General features: G+C 33.8%; 1 pseudogene; it reads left to right on the top strand.

Annotated features, from left to right (window-relative positions):
- Positions 1-1402: 1402 nt before the first annotated feature.
- LOC114401951 lies at positions 1403-19993 on the top strand (annotated as a pseudogene).
- Positions 19994-20542: the final 549 nt, after the last annotated feature.

Here is a 20542-nt window from a genome sequence, read left to right as displayed (position 1 = left end):
GTTTCTCCCATTTGCATGTCATGTAAGGTCTTTTGCGTCATTTCCATTAGCAAACAGATGCTTAAACCTTGGAATAATCAGAAGATACCACAACACCTTTGTTGGGGGGCCGTTCTTTGAGTTTTTGTCACTACTACACTCGTCATCATCCTTCACTTTGTACGGTGATACCCCACACCTAAGGCATCTGTGCATTTCTTCAAATTCATGTTAGTACAGTATGCAATCATTGGAGTAAGTATGAATCTTTTGATACTCCATACCCATCGGACACAATATCTTCTTGGCCTAATAATAACTTTTTGGCAACATGTTTTCGTCTGGAAGTATATCGTGCACTACTCGAAGCAGTGAACTAAAGCTTTTGTCACTCCACCCATATCTGGCCTTCATATTAACCAGACTTAACATCGCTGACAACAACGTCGAGGAATTGTTGCACCCCGGATACAAAGGTTTCTTTGAATCAATTTGCAATGTATCATACATAGGGGCATGTGCTTGCTGAAAATACTCTTGTTTAAGATCATGAATCATATCCTCTAAGTGATTTCCCATTTCTACATCAAATGGTTCAGATTGGGACCTACTTTGCAAGTCTATCAATTCACTATGTCATATCCATGTTGTATAATTTTTTCTTAATCCCATCACACAACAGATGCTCCTGTATGTCGTCGAGTATTTGTCATCTCCCGTTCAAACAATTTATTCAAGGACAAAAAAAAAATCGTCCTCATCTGGTCGACTTCTTTCAAAAGAAAATTGCAAGAATTGTTCCATGCCTTCCTTATATGCAGGGCTCATACGAGTTTCATTCATCCAACTTCGATCCATCTAAATAGTAATTCTATGATACTCATAAAGTTATTTGATGCATGAAAATTTGACTTTTTCATTAAAGGTGTGGCCCTATCCCATTCAGGAATATATTTTTTATGGTAGATTTATACGTCAAGGTTAAGTCTCTTTTGTTAAATTTGACAAAATTTTGACAACATTTCGCATTGATCTCCAAGTACACGACATGAAAGCGGTGACATTAACTACCTGACAATCAAGTGTGCACTCAGAGAACAACTAGAAATGCATTGTACCAAAATTTCATCAAATTCAACAAAATAATCTTAACCTTAATGCATGAATCTACCATAAAAATATGACTCTTCCCAAACTGTCCAAACAGACAATTCAAGATTCAATACAACAATTAATGCAAACTGTTTGTAAGAATCATTGTATTCAATCTCAAACAGGAATCTAAGATTCACTCATGATGAACAAAACTTGTATTAAAACACTGGTCATTAATCATAGACAACAACGTAGAAAAGCATTAGTAACAAAAATTAGCATCAAAAGTTTATGAAAAACTTTCGTACCTGTGATGATGATCAATATAATGTCCAACAACGAATGTCGTGATGACGATGCAAACAACAACACAAATAGTGCATACAATTTGAATGGTAAGTCAGATATATGAGAAACTTGTATATATCAACTTGGTCATGCTCATATCTAAAAAATAGTTAAATCAAAAGCTTGGTCATGGTTATAGCTAAATAACAGCTAAAAAAATAGTTAAAAACGACTTGGATATATCAACTTGGTTTCTTCAGGGTCAGCCTTAACTTGGTTGACATGGTGTTCACCAAGTGAGACCCCGGGATTGCGGACAATTATAACAAACTCCTAGTGTCAGAGGAACTGTGGCCATTTGGCAAGTGATTAATGTCTATGTTTGAAAAAACCAAGAGCCTTCTCCTTCAGGTATTCAATTATTACTTCTATAGGCTCCATTTCTATACGTTGATTCAGCATTTTGTGACTGTCATGCCAAGGCTTAATGGTAACAAAATGTTGATTTCCAAAGTTTCTCATGAACCTCACATTCTTGGCCAATGCATTTTTGGACAAGCTGTGCTTAATTGTAAGTACTGATATGTGGTTCTTGGATAGAAAATATAAAACAAAAACAAATGAAAGAAAGTAGTGGTGTATTAAACTAGAAATGCTAATGACATATTCTTTAATAGTCTTTCATTTAGATTATTTTTTATTGGCTGAATTTCATGTGGCTTCCACTAGTTTGAGAGTAAGACTCACTACATGTGGAATGATACTCATGGGAATTTTACTTGATAGTAAATTGTATGTAAGAAAATGTGTTTCTATTATTTTTCATAAGACAACACTTCGATTTTGTCTCATTTATATATTTGATTGGTGCTTCTGAATAAGATAAATAGCTATAGTAACTTAAAAAGTATAAATATGATATGTAAAGTACTACAATATGATTTTTGTCTCTCATATTTGGTTGCATTTACACTAAATAATAATGCACCCATAAACAGGTTCATGAGCAATTTCACTAGATCTACTGATTCTAGTACCTCAAAAAGGACAATGGCTATCAAATCAACATTTAGCATACCTCGAGTAGGACTGAGTGAATATCTTTCGTTTCCTTACCAAACCAATTTAGGCATCAAGTCTTACAATGCAATAACAACACAACAAACAATTGACATTATGCAAATGAAATCATAAGTTCATAGCATGAAAACATATTATAAGCAAAAAAAGAGTCCACATTGGTGATTTGGGACAATAGCCCTTGTGCAAGAAGTTATACCAACCAGGCCTATTTTGAAGGTCAATAAGAACCAGTTTGATCTTGTCTTATAGTCCGTACAGTATAACCAAATCAATTATGAAAGAGAACAACCTCAGTCTCAAGATACAGTAACACTATCTATTATCATTATCATGTAATAAAAATGGATTTTGGCTTATGCCAGCCAGGATTTTAACTGGATTCTCTTTTGTTTGATGTTATGGGTTTCTTATATTATTTCTCATAGGGATTAATGTGTCTTCCAATTTTAAAATTGATGGGGCAAAACCCATTTTGCTCGATGCTCTATAATTCTATTGCATAGGGAACAACCTATCTGAATTTCACCAACATGTAGCATGTGAGAAGTCAGCCTTGAAGGGTGTGTATGTGTGTGCATCAATGCTTGGTCCAAAAGTGACAAACTTCGTGAATGAAAATATACCATTTGAATCTGTTCCAATGCTTGAACTTGTTTCTGCTAGATTAGCACTAGTACTGTCTTACAGAACTTTACCAACAAGTGCTTGCCAAGGCTTTAGCTCACTACTTTGAGGCAAAGTTGCTTCTGTTAGATTTAACTGACTTTTCACTGAAGGTGGGTATGAAAAGTTTTGTTGTCATTTAATACTTTCTCAAGTCAATTATGTCCATAATGGTTGGTTTGTCATCTGTGTAGATTCAGAATAGATATGGTTCTGCCAACAAAGAATCTATACGCTCTTTTTAGTTTATCTTTTATTGCTTTTACTTCTAAGCATTATAGATGAGGATGTCATGCTTTTTTTTACTGAACACTGGTATTTGATTCTTTTTCCTTTGTTTCTAATTGCAGTCTTCCAAAAGGTCTACCTTAGAGACAACTTTGGAGCAGCTATTTGACCTATTTGGGTTATTTTCAATCTTTCAACAGAGGAAGGTGCTTAAAGGTACAAATTGATGAACGTTTTCTGATCTAGGGGGGAGAACTTGATTGTTGCTCTAGCAAATCTATAATCGAACAACTTTATAGTCCTAATTTACTTTCCTTATATGGTTAATATATATAGGTTACTACTATTTGTGAAATGTGATGACAACAACACTTTTCTCAAAGAATGGTTTGCAATTTGGGCTAGTCATAGTGGACATTGATTAGTGATTAGTATAGTTTATTCATGTATGGGAGATCGATACCATTGATATTTTGTACTGATGATGGCTGCACATATAATTTAACATGATGGCTAGGTACCAACTATATATAATATCAAATTAAAACACTTAATGTCAACATGCTGAATCTTATCAAATTAAAATACTGCATATAAGTCATGAGTATTTAGGGCTACCTATGGATATTGATTTCAGAGAATATAAAGATGATGCATGAGGGTTTTGATCAATTTGTTGGGACTGTACTCTAGTGGAAAAATCTTCAGGAAACAAACTCCTAAGTGTTGTTTGAATGCCAACTTGTATATTAAAAAGAAATAGGAAATCAAATTTCAATTTACAATGTCTCATATCTAAGAGTACACAAATGCAGCTAGATGGTCATTTGGAGGCCATTGTGGAGGAAAGCTAGACATGGGCAACAAAGCATGAATTGATAAGCTTCAATTGTAGTTACCCATTAGAGTGGATTGCTTGGGTAGAGCAATTCTTTGACCTGCAACATACAAAAACATTGGCAAACAAGTTCTTCAAAGAGAAAAAATAGAACTTGACACAAGAAGGTCTACCAACAAGGCAACTAGTAACAACAGTGGGGCTTCAAAGAATGGGCCTTAAAGAAAATGCTTCATTTGACTCTCTGGCTAGTAAATAAGCCTAGTTCCACTAGTTGAGCCACAAAAACAAGTTCTAAAGCCTAAACATGTCATTGCACAAAAGTTTCCATTCCCTAAACATTGCTACTACAGCAACTCTAGCACATTAACCTGCTAAATGTTATTATCAGAACTCAACCATGTGGCCACCATAGTTGAGGCCATGCCATGCCACTCCGCCATGACACTTGGCAAAAACTCAGCCATGCGAGGTGAGCCAAACTCACCCATGGTATTCAATACAATATGTTTCAGAGAAGACTGAGTCGCGAAAAGTAAGGTTGTAGAAAAATACCTGGGTACGGTGACGAGGTGTCACGATGGCGATAAGGTTGTCGAGAGAGAGATACAGTCGCGAGGAATAAACTTAGACGGAGAAGAAGCGAGCGCGAGCAAAATAGGGCTCATGTTCCAATATTTTTAAATGTAGGTTCAACATCGATTTTCTATACAAAACTGATTTAACCAAATGATGTTAACGTTAACATCAGTTTTCTGGAAGAAACCGATGTTAAAATATCATACGTTAACATCGTTTTTTATGAAAATCCGATGTTAATAAACTAACGTCAACATCGATTTTTTAAAAACTTGATGTTAATGAACTGACATCAACATTGGTTCTTGAAAAACCGATGTTAACATGACTTCATTAACATCTGTTTTTCAAGAACCGATGTTAACGGCAGTTCATTAACATCAGGTTTTCAGAAAACATATGTGAACAAATACACATTATTTATAATTATGTCACCGCATTTATGTTCACATCAGTTTTGTCAAAATTCAATGTTAAGCTGACGATGTTAAATCTACATTTTCTAGTAGTGGCCCAAAAAAAAATTGGTGAGAAAATAAAAACATGGAAAAGTATGCATGTGAGAGAGAACATAGACATGATGATGATTCAATTTGTAACACAATAATAGAATTAATTAGACCTAAAAACAACACATTAAGCTTTACAAAGTCAATAAATATTATCTATCAAAAGTAGAGAAACCATGTTAAAAAATGATGACCTCATAATCAATTGTTAGATGTGTGTTGAAGTATGTATTGGTTGTCAATCTTCATTTTCCATCTTGCGTCAAGATGATGCATTGTATTGATGTAAGAACTCAAACATGCCAAAAAAAAATGTCATTTAATTGGTTGTAAGTCAACGAAGACAAATTGAGGGAGTAGAACTGAGAAAGAGAAAAAATGTTGGAGGCAAAATACATTGAGCTTACAGGAAGCAAAATTCATTAATATTGTGATGAGCAATAACAGAGCTTAAATAATAAATCGTGATATATTCTATTTATGCAAAACATTGAATTGATAAACCTAAACAAATTCTGTAAAAAGACTAAACAAAGTAATTGAATTATATATAAATGTAAAAAATGTAACTGAATAATACCAAAAGAAACGCAATCAGATTTGTATAAATGGAAACCGTTAATTAAAGTCTAGTAAATTGGTTCCTAGTTTATTTTTGAGGAAAAAACTATTTTTAATAAAAATAATAATAATTTGAATTTAATAAATTTAGAATTTATAAATAAATATATATATATATATATATATATATATATATTATTCATTAATAGTTAACTTATTTTCTTTCTGTAAAACAAGTTAACTTTTTTAAGTTATTACTCAATTTTTTTATTATGAATTGAATTTTTTACTTTTTCTTTATAAACTAAATTATTAATTATAAAAATCAACACTCAAATTTAGTTTTATAATATAGTCTGAATGAATCTTAAGAGATCGGTATACCATACATTTTGATAATTCTATCGTGTTTGTATTTTGTTTGATATACATCTGCAACGTCATGATGATCAGACATGGCAAGAAAACTCGTATCCATGAGTACCCGTTTGAATTTGTCCCACTTTGACGGGTAATATTTGAGTTGACTAGGTATGGATATAGGTTCGGGTTCGGATATGGGTTTGGGATTACTACATCTACCCCGACCCCGAAACTGGACCCGCCCCGCCACTTAAAACTTTTGTATAATTTAATCAAAAGGCCTAGAATTTTTATTACTAGTTAATTTTATTTTAATTTTTTAACATAATTTAATATTCTTTTCTTAACGATTTTTGTAGACACATGCGTTATAACAAATTTATTGATATATAAGTAGTTAAAAATAAATATTTAACAATCAATTTTTTTCTAAATTAAATTTTTACTATTTTCTTTACAAAAAAATTATTTTTCTAATTTAAATCGGGTACAGGACGGGGTCGAAGATACTCGATACCCAACGGGTACGAGGATAGGATAATAAATTTTAATCCGTCGGGTATCGAGTATATGGATATATTGGGGAGTCGGGATCGGGGATTGGGAAGACAATACCCGTCCCCGTCCTCACCCCGTCCCATTGTCATGTCTAATTGCAACTCGGTAGAACATAATCATAGAAACCCTAGATTAGATACAATGTAGAATTTAATTTAATCATATTTAATGGAGAATTGAATTTCTCACCTTAATGCTATTTTAAATGTACATATATAAGATATTTTTAAAATGGTACTGTTGTACATATTTAACAGAAAAAAATCACTTAATATATGATTAAATTGCTCAATTTAAACTAAATATTTTTTGGTTAAATATTCAATACTATTTAAACTAAATATTTTTGGTTAAATATTCAATTTGTTCCATAGTTTTGTTATTTTAGTACATTTACACTTTTTTGGTATTTTCGCAATTCTCTTGTATGCCTCGATAAAGTTATAATAATTCATGAATTTTTTTATATATTTTATTTTGCATTAGTTTAAAATGTAGTATAATATAATATATAAATGTGTTATTTAATAGTAACAAAATAAAACCGCTTTATGAACTATAATAATTAAAAATATATTTAATTATTTGTGGGTTTTAATATTAATTAATTGATTGATGTTTTTAATTATTATTTTAAATTTGGCCTGGTTAGGCACTTCTAGTACAAAACTAAGTGATATCAATAAAATATATTTTCCTTCCTAAAAATATCATTTTAAATTTAACTAATTATCGATAGAGTAAATTAAAAAAAAAACTATACTTTTTATGCACACGTAATATTTTATTTCTTGCAATTTTTATTTTTAATTGTTAATTAAAATAAAATATTATGACTTCTTTTAAATTTAGTCACATATTTATAAAATTATTATTTTTAATTATTATTTTTCATGAGATAAATTTGAAAGTATATTAAGACTGTTCATGTAAAATATAATATTATTTCTAATTATAAAATCAACGGACGTAAATTTGGTTCTTACGTTATGTATAACTTTTCATGAAATCAACAGGTGTTGTAGGATTATAAACAAATTTTTGATGGTTCTAAAATGATCAAATATTTTTTTACATATAATATATATATATATATATATATATATATATATGTATATGTGAGTATAATTTATTTTTTAAATTAATTTTATTCAAATTAAAATCAATGGATGGTGTCAAATTAAATCCTGATGTAATGGTTCACAAATATTCAAGTCTCTTTAATCAACTACTGTTGTTAGATTAAACTAAACTAAACTTTTGATCTAACCGCTCGAGACGGGATATGTGTTTCTCATGCCATAATCAATCTTATGTTCAACTACGTGTAAAAAAAAAAATCGTAAAATAACAAAGTATTTAATTATTATAAATTTAGCAACAAGTGATTCAAGTGATTCAACTAATTCAATTCCTTAAATTACTTATCAAAAGTGTAATTAAACTTTATTATATTTTCGGAGCTGAGTTTTGAGTTTTAAACTACAAAACATTCTACCAAGGGTTTAGTTTAATTGGGTAAGCATTGTGTGAGTGTAAACTCCTTCATACTTGAGTTGGATTACATGAATAAAAAAATTAAAAAAATTACAAAGATAATGTTTAACAAAATTAGTTGAAATAATTAATTAAAAATTAAAAAATTAATTGATGACTAAAATTCTTGTACTTGATAGTTGAAAGTTGTTAACTTAACATATAAGTATTTGATAAAATTATATTTGGAAGTAGCTAAAAATATAAAATGACAACAATGAACATTTGTATGTGATTTTTTATATATTTCAATTTTGTTTTACAACTAAAAATATATGTTGTGGGCATTTATTAATTTAATTTTAAACACTTGTAATTATTATTTTCAATTATTACTGTTTTTACCTATCATTTACTAAATAGTCAAACACATTTCCAAGTAATAAATATGTTAGAAATAGAGTAAAAAAACTAATTGAAATGCTTGGTAAAACACAATCAACTAAAATATTCTACAAATCATTTATAATTAAAGGGAATCATATTATGCATCCACAAAAAAGAATGGTATATGCATGTTGATATCAAATCTATAATAATAATAAACTTGAGAATCTAAATATAGGTCTAGAGTAAGAGGTTTCACGTTAGTAAGAGGTTTATAGTGATGATGTACGAGCGAGTGGTGGTGGTGATGTTGTTGTCGTTGTTGCATTTTGCGTCGGTGAGTTGTGACAGGACGTGTTCGACCGACAAGTCGTTTAGGTGCAGGGAGCAGAACTCGTGAAGGAGTTGCATAGTGCTCTGACGACGGGCTTCCACAACGACGTCGTTTGCCTGTGGAAGAAGAGCTTGGTAGCCATTTGGGTTTTGCTTTGGTGGAGATGGGAACACTACCATTGGGATATCAACACTACCATTGCTTTGGTGGAGATGGAAACAGAGGATATCAACGAGGGTGGAGAAAGGAAGGACTTTGGTTTTGAGTGTGTGGAAGGGTAAGAAAAGCCGAAAATTTACAATGTGGGGCATTGGGATAGAGAGTACTGAGTGAAGATGAATTGGACAAGGGTTTGGTTGCGCCAAAGTTTAAAAAGGATTGAGCTTGTGCAGCAGCCAGGAATTGGACGAGGGTTTGTGCAGCAGCCAGAATTATACGCTTCCCTTCAGTGATGTACTGCGATGGGAGTCGTTTTCAGTGCAGGTGGATGTTTCAGATATTCCAAGGCTGAAAGAGGTGCTTAGTGCATTTCCAGAGAGCGAGTACCAGAAACTGTGCCTTTCGTTTTTTCTTCTTAATTTTTTTGTTTTTTCTCTATTTTTTTTAATGTTTAATTACACCATTCAATTTACCGAGAGGCTGTACTTTTTTCCATTTCTACTTGATAAAAAAATAATTATTTTTTTAATTTTGAAAACTTTATTTTAAAAATAATAGATTGACATCGTTGGAATGCCAATTCCAACATCTTATATTTATAAACCGTAATTATTATTTTTAAATTATACATTTATAATATGATAAATAATTTCTGTTTTTAGATTAGATGTATGGTTTAGAGTTTATAAACACATAATATCGTTACCATAACTTTAAACTTAAATGCATAATAAATTCAAAGATTATTTTATTTTGTTGGTGTAAATAAGTTGCCCCAGAAGTATAATTTTTTTTATCATATTTTAATTGCTCTCGAGTGTTGTATTCTATAGGATAGTTTATTTTACTTTTTACAGTGGTTGCTGAACAAAAGCTTTTTCTATTGTGGCCTTCATCTAGAGCAGAGAGTCCATTGTACACTTATTGATTGAACATTTGCTTGTTGATGCTTTTTTTCTTCATATTTAGCAAATTTGTGCTGGTTATATAGCAGTGATTAAACATGGCAATATTCTTTGATATCAGGAATTATCTGTATTTTGTAATTTGCAATGATATTTGGTTCTATATTGTGTCTATCCGGCTAAAATAGTAACGGTTGGACTATTTTTCTTTGTCATGAATTGTTTCTGCAGGTACTTGAAAAGGGGTGTGAATGATCGGGGGAGGGTTGGTAATGATGTTGAGACAGAGCAGATTGTCCTTGATGAAGAATCAGGCTCTTGCAAGGGGAAGATGAGTTCAGTTGTGCAAATACGTGGATCAATAGCGCTTTTCTGGTCACAAGAAGCATCAACATTTAGCCCCAAGCCTGACATAATTTGTATGAAAACAGTTGAGATTAATATTTATCCTGTTCATTATTAAATTTTATGAAGTTATAATAGATCTAGCTCTCTTTTAATGTCCCCCGCCCCCCCTGTTTTGACTTCCAGTGCAGAGGTATGATCCAACACACCAAGCAACAAAATTGCATTTTGAAGACCTAGCTAAGAGATATGGCAATCCAATTATTGTTCTTAACTTGATTTAGGAGGTGTAGCTAGTGAAGCGCTTGATTTAACTGGGTTTTACTACAGTGGTAAAACCAACATCATTAAGAGAGCCAACAAGAGCAATAGAACAAGCACAGGGAGGTATGTCCATCATTGAAATTATTACTTAACATTCAAAACAGCCTTTTTCTTGTTTTTTTCATGTAAGTTTTAGTTGAATCATAACTCTTAACTTGAAAGAAAGCAATGATATGAAAAATGAGGGGTCTGTGACCTTTTCCCCCTCATAACTTTTGTTGTGAGGTTTGACCACCTGCTGTTATAGAGACATACTCACTGTTATGTATGCTCTTTCCACAATTTAGGGAGATATAGAACTAGTAGTCTCCGTTAAAATCATAAAATGATTGAATAAGTTCATATCCTTTCTTTTCATTTTTTGATCTTATAATTCTTAAGATTTCCTGTGTTATCTATTTTTGGACTTTGAACTGGAAGATTGCTTTGGATGATCAGTTTTAGATGATTGAGGGAAAACTTGACTTAATCTGTAATGAATAATGATGATTGCTGACAATAATGGACTGCTAGGTATTCGTATCAATGCTTCCCAAGAAATAATAGCATCATACCAGTCGTCAAATGTCTATGTTATCTCTCCTATTAGGGCATTTAAGACTAGGCTCCATTTTGCGGGGGAAAATGTAATTTAGAACTGTAACTTGATTCTGGTTTTATATTTGTATTGCACAAGGATTTATAAAATAAATTGTAATTCTACATTTAAGTCTATGTTGTTGATTAGATGTATGGTTTAGAGTTTATAAACACATAATATCGTTATCATAACTTTAAACTTAAATGCATAATATAATTCAAAGACTATTTTATTTTGATGGTGGTAAGGTAACAACACTTGTGGCTATTTCAGTAGAGGCTCTAGTGAAAAATGGAAAATGTTAGAGATTTAATAAAAAATCATTGATGCCAGTGTTATTTCCGGGTGATTTTTTTTTTTTACTTAATATTATTGCAGTTCTATTTTATAATTGTAAAAGTGCAAGATTTAGAGATAGGAAGTTCTATTTTTACTTTCAACTCATTGTGTATTTTTAGAGGGATACTTCACTGAGAGATGAGAGCTAGAGCTAGTTCTGGGGATCTTGTGAGGATTGGGAACAGTAATGAAATGCTAAATTCTGTGGTTAATCAAGACAAAGAGACTGAAATGAACCATCAGAATAAAAAAGATAATAATTTAGTAGTGATGCACCACATTTTCAGAGTGGAGTTCTCCGCACCAACTGCATTGACTGCTTGGACCGTACAAATGTTGCCCAGTATGCATATGGTCTTCAAGCTTTAGGACGCCAGCTCCATGCAATGGGTTTGACTGATGTTCCAAAAGTGGATCCTGATAGTAGTATTGCTGTAGCTCTACTGGATATGTATCAAAGTATGGGAGATGCTCTTGCTCAGCAATACGGTGGCTCTGATGCTCACAATACTGTAGGACATATTTTCTGGGATTCTAAATTTATTTAATCTGCCGACAAATATCTAATCTGCTTATTTGCATCTTCTTCTGCAGCTGTTGTGATATATGTAACATATATTTAGGTGAATGACAGGTGTTTCCAGAGAGGCAGGGAAAGTGGAAAGCAACAACACAATCAAGAGAGTTTTTAAAATCTATAAAACGATACTATAGCAATGCTTACACAGATGGTGAAAAACAAGATGCAATAAACTAGTATTATTCCATCCACCTATTTTATCTCAATAATTTTCTTTTCCTTTCCTAGATGGAATTCATAGTTCATCTTTAGTAAGATTTTATATTTTTAGGTTTCTAATGTTCAAATACTCTTTCCCTTAATTAATCATGTCTTGAATAAATAATAAATAATTTTAAATATTTAAGACATTGTTCCATTGCCAGGTTTTTAGGTTACTTCCAACCACATGAAGGGAAACCTGCTCTCTGGGAGCTGGATTCAGATTATTATATCCATGAATCTGGGATTGGGGATGATCTAATTCCTGAGAAGTGGTGAGTCCTCCTTATAAAAATGGCTGGTATTAAAATTGGTGACATGCTACTATGATATGTTACATTCGGCATTGGTTTTTCTAATTTTTTGTATGTACATATATTTTTATTGTTTACTTCCCTATCAATCTTCAATTTCTTCCTGAATTTTGCAGTTCTGAACCAAATATCAGTCCTTCTGGAAGAGGTGGAATGGTATTCATGCCTATACCAGCTTGTAGAGATGACTTCTCTCGCATAAAGTAGACATCATTTGACAAGTTAATTGAAAAGACCTGCAGTAAAATAAAAAATGTAAGACTATGTTGTGAGCCTGATCAGAGACCAGGTGGGGTTTCTGGAAACAGTGGTGTAGCACCTGATGCAGCGTAATTTCTCTTTTCTGAGTTGTTGTTTAATTTTTTTACTTCTGAATTTTATTTCGGTTTAATTACTCTTCAGGTCCCTGAACTTTTACCAAATTTTTAGTTATGTCCCTACACTACATAGTTTTTCTTTGGTTGTTTTCCGCTTGCCTATTATATTTTGTAATTATGAACAACTTGCAGTGTGTTTGGCTAAGATTTTCACTAAAACAAACAGGGAAAACTTTGATTCCCAATGCACTTTTCACACTTTTTCAGTAGCATTTGTAGGAGCTTATTATTCCTTTTGCTCAACTCCCACTGGCTTTGAACAACATCTAATATAAACAAACCATTAATTAGTTTGTTACTTTCAGTACCATGATTGGTAGAAGATCTCTCTTATCTGTAAGGTTAGAGCCTCCTTTTATAGATCAATGTAAATTCCTTGCTTAAACTTAGTTGCTGTGTCAGCCACCCCTTCCACCCTAACCGATAACCATGTATATTCTCATTTTGGATGGGAAAATGTGGGCAGTTTGGCTGACTAGTGTGAAAGCAAAAGCTATTTTGTGCTATAGGTAACTTGAGGTAATTTTGTTGAGTAACTGATTGTTTGTTGATTCCCAGTGAGATACAGCTCAAAAGCCCAAATTGGCTTTTCGGCCAGAGAAAGTATGAAGAGGGTTCCTCTGCTGCAAAAGTTGCTTCTCGTGAATCTGACGTTGAAGGATCTCAAGCTAATGGCTTTTGTGACTTGAATTGGCTTTCCTCTGGCAATGATATGAATGAAGAGGATGTTTTCCAAAGGTATGTATCTGAAAAGTGCATTATCCTTTCAAGACTTTGATGCACGTTCCATTTTTTCCTTTGATGTTCAGTATCCTATTTGGTCATTTTTCTATCGGCAAACATTTTCACTTTAGGTCACCACTAACTCATTTGTATGTTTACTTAGGGCATTGTGATTTGTTAGCTTTAGACAGAGCAGAGATATGCTGATTAACTGACCAAGCTTAGTGCATTCGAATCTGATCTGTTAAGTGGAGCTAGAGCTGTTAAAATTTTAAATGGCTATATATAATTCTAAACTTAGTTAATTTTCTGCAATTAGCAATAACCATGTTACAGTTGATTTAAATTATGATTCATGAAAGAATTTCCTTTAAAAGTTTAGTAAGTGCAACTCTGGGATCTACTATATTCAAAACTTACCAGACAACAAAATTGTTTTATTACCACTAAATATTTTTAATCGGTTGAGAATCCGGTGGTGTCCGTTTGGAGGCATATGGCCACTGTAGTCCCACATTCTTCATTCTCATTTGATGTTTTTAGTTTTTTAAGTTTACAGATGATCCTCCTTTTATAATCTTGATTTTGTAGGTACCTTACAATGACCTCAACAAATGAGGCCAACGGTTGGTATGGAGGTAGTCTCCTAGGCGATCAAGATGAAAGCAGTGAGATATATAAACATTATGCTGAGTTATGTCAGGTATGCAATTTAACATGAATAATGATAATGCATACATTACTTTGAATCTAGACTTAATTGAAGAAACACACCATTGCTTGCTTCAAACAAGGCACTATAGTAGACTCACAAACCTCTACTTTAGTTTAACTACCTGTTGGGTTAATTGGTATGTTATGTTTTTAATAGGAACTGAAACTTCTATTGAAATGATATAGGGAAGTCGGTGAACAGAAAATTGAGCTTTGATTAAATGTAATGAGCAAAAAATTGTGGAAACTGTAAAAGAAAGAAATATCTAGAAGAAGAGAGACTACTCTGCCCAATGGCAATTGTCACCCAGAGCGACAAAATACCCCCCTCTCCCCTTCATACTCGCGCTCTATCACGATTAAGCGGTTGAAGTTAGTTACTAGGAGTTATTAGAAGTTAGGTGAATAGTTACTTAGTTATGATAGTTACTTAGTTACTAGAAATTATTGAAGTTAGTTACTAGGAGTTACTAGAAGTTGGTTACTCAAGTTGGTTATTCTCTATATTTGTATAAATAAACCACCTTTGTAATACTTTGATGAATGAATTCGAAAACTATCGCTCATTTCTTTCATTCTTGATATGGTATCAGAATTTTTTGCTTCCGTACCTCTTTCTTCCTATTGAAGTTATTTATTTTTTCTCTCATGGCCATGGCTGCCATTGATGATTTTAACCCCTTCATTCTTCATTCTTTCGACCATCCTGGCATTGCCTTAGTTTCTCATCCTCTTATCGGTGACAACTACAATTCTTGGAAGAAAGCAATGCACATGGCTCTTCATGGGAAGAACAAATATGGGTTTGTCGATGGTTCAATTCCTGAACCTGCTTTGGGTCACTCCACTCATGCTTTGTGGCATCGCAACGATAATATCGTTTCTTCCTGGCTCCTTAATTCTTTATCCAAAGAAATGCAAGTCAGTATCTTACATTGTTCTTCTGCCAAAGCAATCTGGGATGAACTTCAAGAATGTTTCGAGCCACGAAATGGTCCTTTAATTTTTCAACTTAAGCATGAATTGATCACTCTGCAACAAGGTTCCATGTATGTTTCCTCTTTCTACTCCAAGCTTCGTTCTTTGTGGGAGTCATTATCAAAACTGAAGCCCTCACCTAGTTGCACATGTGGAGCAATTAAACCTTGGCGCAATTTTGAACAAATGGAGTATGCTATGCAGTTCTTGATGGGGTTGAACGAATCCTTCTCTACTATTAGAGGTCAAATTTTATCCATGGATCCCTTTTCCTCAGTAACTAAGGTTTTTTCCTTAGTTCAAGAAGAAAAGCAAAAGGAAGTTGGTGCTTCCTCCTCTGCTAGTGAAGTTTCACATGCTTTTGCCTTGAAGGCTTCTTCTGTTGCACGCAATCATCCTACCAATTGCTTCAAAGGATCTTCCAAGAATCGCCCCTTGTGTGCTCATTGTGGTATGCTGGATCATACTCAGGATCGTTGCTTCAAGTTGCATGGCTATCCTCCAAATTATAAGAGGACTAGTTTTTCCTCAGAAGTCAAGAAACATTCTTCATCTTCTGAATCACCACACAAGGTTGCTCAAGTATCTGTTGATATGTCTTACTCACCATCTTCCTCTGGTGACTCGGGTTCCCAGTTTCAACTTACTGCCCAACAATATAGCCAATTGATGAATCTTTTAGAAAGTCATGCTTCCAATGTTGTCATCCCTCAAGGTGTTTCTTCTGCCAGTGGTATGATCCTTTTTACATCCACTTCTAATTTTCTTCATGATTGTTGGCTTTTAGATTCTGGTGCCAACATTCATATTTCTTGTTCCCTTCATCATTTTCGATCTTACCAACTTGTTTATGATAAAACCGTCACTCTTCCTAACAATGATGTTATACCTATCATTGCCATTGGTTCAATTTGCTTAACCAATACCTCACTCTTGCATAATGTTGCCTACATTCCTAAATTCAAATTCAATTTAATTTTAGTTAGTGCTCTTCTAACCAATCCTTATTTGTCCATTTCTTTTTCTCAAAATGCATTTGATATTCAGGAGAAGCAAGCTTGCAAGAGGATTGGTAAAGGGGCTTTCATCCAAGGCCTTTATGTCTTAGATCTCAAGGACACTCTTGATTGCAAATTTACTTTTCCTATTATCAATTCCCATTCAAATTCCATTCCTTGTAAAAATGCTCATATTTGGCATTCTAGATTTGGTCATATCTCAGACAAAGTTTTCAAACATTTGAATAATAAAATTGGTATGCACCTTTCTCCTAATTTCTCTTCTTCTAATTGTTTTGTTTGTCCTCTTGCTAAATTTAGAAGATTATCTTTTCCTAACTCTAACCATTTATCTAAATTACCATTTGATTTAATTCACTGTGATATATGGGGTCCCTATGCTCACCCTACGAATGAGGGAAGGAGATTTTTCCTTACATTGGTTGATGATTGCTCAAGATTCACTTGATTATTTCTGCTTAAGAACAAATCTGAAGCTTCAATCTATGTGCAACAATTTTTCACCATCGTTCAGACTCAGTTTGGTGTATCTATCAAATGCCTCAGGTCTGATAATGCTAGGGAACTTGCCCTCACTCAATTTTTGGCTTCCATGGGCACTCTTCATCAATTTTCCTGTGTTGAAAGGCCATAACAAAATTCAATAGTGGAAAGGAAGCATCAACATCTGCTCAATGTAGCAAGAGCTTTGTTTTTTCCGTCTAAAGTTCTTATCTCATTCTGGGGTGATTGTGTTACCACTGCATGTTTTCTTATCAACAGAAACCCTTCACCATTACTGCAACACTGCTCACCCTACAATATTTTGTTCAAAAAGGAACCTGACTATCATGCCTTAAGAAGTTTTGGTTGTTTAGCATTTTCTTCCATTCTTCCATCATCAAGGAACAAGTTTTCTCCTCGAGCAGTGCCTGCCATTTTTGTTGGTTATCCCCAAGGTTATAAAGGATACAAATTGTATAGCCTAGACACTAATAAATTTTTTGTGTCCAAAGATGTTGTTTTCATGAATCCATTTTTCCTTTTCAAACCATTTCATAGCCTCAAGTCATTCCGGATCCTTTACTTGATTTGGTTATTCTCAATCCCATAACTAATACCTTACCTAACCTTGACCAGACTAGTAGCCAATCACCACAACCAACCAATCACTTTAACCATGACCCAACTGATTCATCCTCAATCCCTGGCTCAGATCATCCTCACACTTTTCCCTCTGTCACCTTAAGAAGGAGTACACGCCACTCTAAGCATCCCTTATACTTGTCTGATTATGTAATATCACAATCTCAGGCTGCATATCCCATCCAACATCATTGTTCCCTATTGCCTCTTAGCCCTCCTTACAGAACTTTCATTAATCACATCTCCTTTATCTATGAACCTTAGTTCTATCATCAAGTTGTTCTTTATCCTGAATGGCGTCGAGCAATGCATGAGGAAATCCAAGCTCTTGAAGCAAATTCCACTTGGACACTTGTTCCATTACCACTTGGTAAGCATTGTATAGGATGTCGATGGGTGTATAAAGTTAAAAACAAAATGGATGTCTCTGTAGATAGATACAAAGCTCAATTGGTTGCCAAAGGTTATACACAACAAGCTGGGAACGATTTCTCTGATACATTCTCTCCAGTAGCCAAACTTACCACTGTGAGAGTTCTACTTTGTGTTGCTGCTGCTAGAAACTGGTGCCTTCTACAATTGGATGTTAACAATGCTTTTTTGAATGGCGATTTGTTTGAAGAAGTTTATATGGAACTTCCCAAGGGATACAAGTCATCCAATCCTTCATTGGTATGCAAATTGAACAAATCATTATATGGCCTAAAACAAGCCTCTAGACAATGGTTCTGTAAGTTCTCCACTACTCTTCTTAGTCATGAATTCCATCAATCCAAACATGATTACTCCCTTTTTACCATTGGCTCAGGCAATTCCTTAGTCATTTTACTAGTATATGTAGATGACATCAACCTGTCAAGGCCCAATATTGCCTCCGTACAAGCTGTTCAGACCAAATTACAGTCTTTGTTTCAATTGAAGATCCTTGACCCTTTGAAATATTTTCTTGGCTTAGAAATAGCCAAATCCAGCAGAGGTATCTCACTATCCCAGCAAAAGTATGCTCTATCTCTTTTGGAAGATACAAGTTTCTTGGCCTGCAAACCTTCCAATTTACCAATGGATCCCAATCTGAAACTCAATCTTCATGATGGAGACTTACTCTCTGATCCATCAATGTACAAAAGATTAATTGGTAGATTGCTTTATTTGACCATCTCACGGCCTGATATCACCTTTGTTGTGAATCAATTAAGTCAGTTTATGAAAGCACCTAGAGTTCCTCACCTACATGTTTGTTTTTCCCTGCTCAGAACTTTCTCAACCTCACTGCCTTTGCAGATGCTGATTGGGTCAGTTGTGTTGATACCAGAAGATCCACTTCTGACTTTTGTGTCTTTTTGGGAAACAACCTTCTTTCTTGGTGTTATAAGAAACAACCCACTGTTTCAAAATCATCCATTGAAGCTGAATATCGTGTCTTGTCTTCTGTTACTAGTGAAATTGTTTGGTTAAGCAAGTTACTTCTTCACTTTGAAGTTGATGTGCCCTCTGTGATGTTATTTTGTGATAATAAATCTGCTATAAGTCTTGCTTCAAACCCTGCTCATCATGAACGATCCAAGCAGATTGACATTGATCATCATTTCATTAGAGAATATGTTCAGTTCAAAGTAGTCAAGTTTGTCCATGTCAAGAGCCAACACCAGGTTGCAAATGTTTTTACAAAAGCACTTCCAAGCCTGATTTTTGGTAAATTCATTGTCAAGTTGGGAATGATTAACATCTATTCGCCAACTTGAGGGGGGTATCATGATTAAGCGGTTGAAGTTAGTTACTAGGAGTTATTAGAAGTTAGGTGAATAGTTACTTAGTTATGATAGTTACTTAGTTACTAGAAGTTATTGAAGTTAGTTACTAGGAGTTACGAGAAGTTGGTTGCTCAAGTTGGTTATTCTCTATATTTGTATAAATAAGCCACCTTTGTAATACTTTGATGAATGAATTTGAAAACTATCGTTCATTTCTTTCATTCTTGATACGCTCCTTTGCATCCATTCTGTTAGAAGCCTCCACTGACTCTCAAAAAGAGTTCCTATTCCCAATTAAGCACTAATCCTTTTCTTCTTTCTCTTGTATACATTAATTGGAGTCCCAGTTGTTGTGGGCCCATCAGTTGTCTCTATCTTTTTTGTTGCAGATCATGTTGGTGGGGGTAAAAACTCAGTTGTGTGACTGATCAACCTATTGTATACTGTACAGATGTCTTATGTTATTCTTGTCTATGCATGTTTGCTACCAAAATGTAGTTTTTACCCTCATCATCCTTGGCATACATGCAGGGACCTACCTTGGAACTTTTCCAAAATGACCCTGAGAAGGAGCAACAAAATAAAATTGACAAAATAAAATGATAAACATAATCTATAAATGATAAACATAGCTTTAAATGATAAACATAGTCTATAAATGATTAACATAGTGTTCATGCGGGATCCATGCGCCGCCTTCATTACGACCTAACATATACATTGCCATCCATAGTGACACTCCTAGCAATGCGTATACAGCCTTGCATCACATCATGTGCTTTTGTGCCTTCAGTGACTATCCTTAGGTTGAGCAATCGTTCCAACCTTTCTACAATTGTTTGACAAGCATCCTATGACATTAACAACAACGGATAAGGTATTTCCATATTTCATAATTAAATGAAAATAAATTAAGAATAACATGAATTAAAATGTTACTGCTGCATGTCTAGGCTGCTCCACATTAGAAGGTCCTTGTGCAAGTGCTTCCTCCACAGATGTTGGCGCCACCAGGATCTTAGGCATCTCTGGTTCCACATATGTCCCATCTTGCATGATAGGTGGATGTCTGGGTGGATCACCGGGCTATGTCGGCCTCTTGAATGGATGTGAAATTAGGTAGAGCCATTCCATGTAGTCGTCTGCACATTGTCCAAGTACAACACA

This window comes from Glycine soja, chromosome 20 (assembly GCF_004193775.1).
Source record: "Glycine soja cultivar W05 chromosome 20, ASM419377v2, whole genome shotgun sequence".
NCBI lineage: Eukaryota > Viridiplantae > Streptophyta > Magnoliopsida > Fabales > Fabaceae > Glycine > Glycine soja.
Note: the sequence above shows the minus strand (reverse complement) of the source record. Positions and strands in the feature narration are given on the sequence as shown.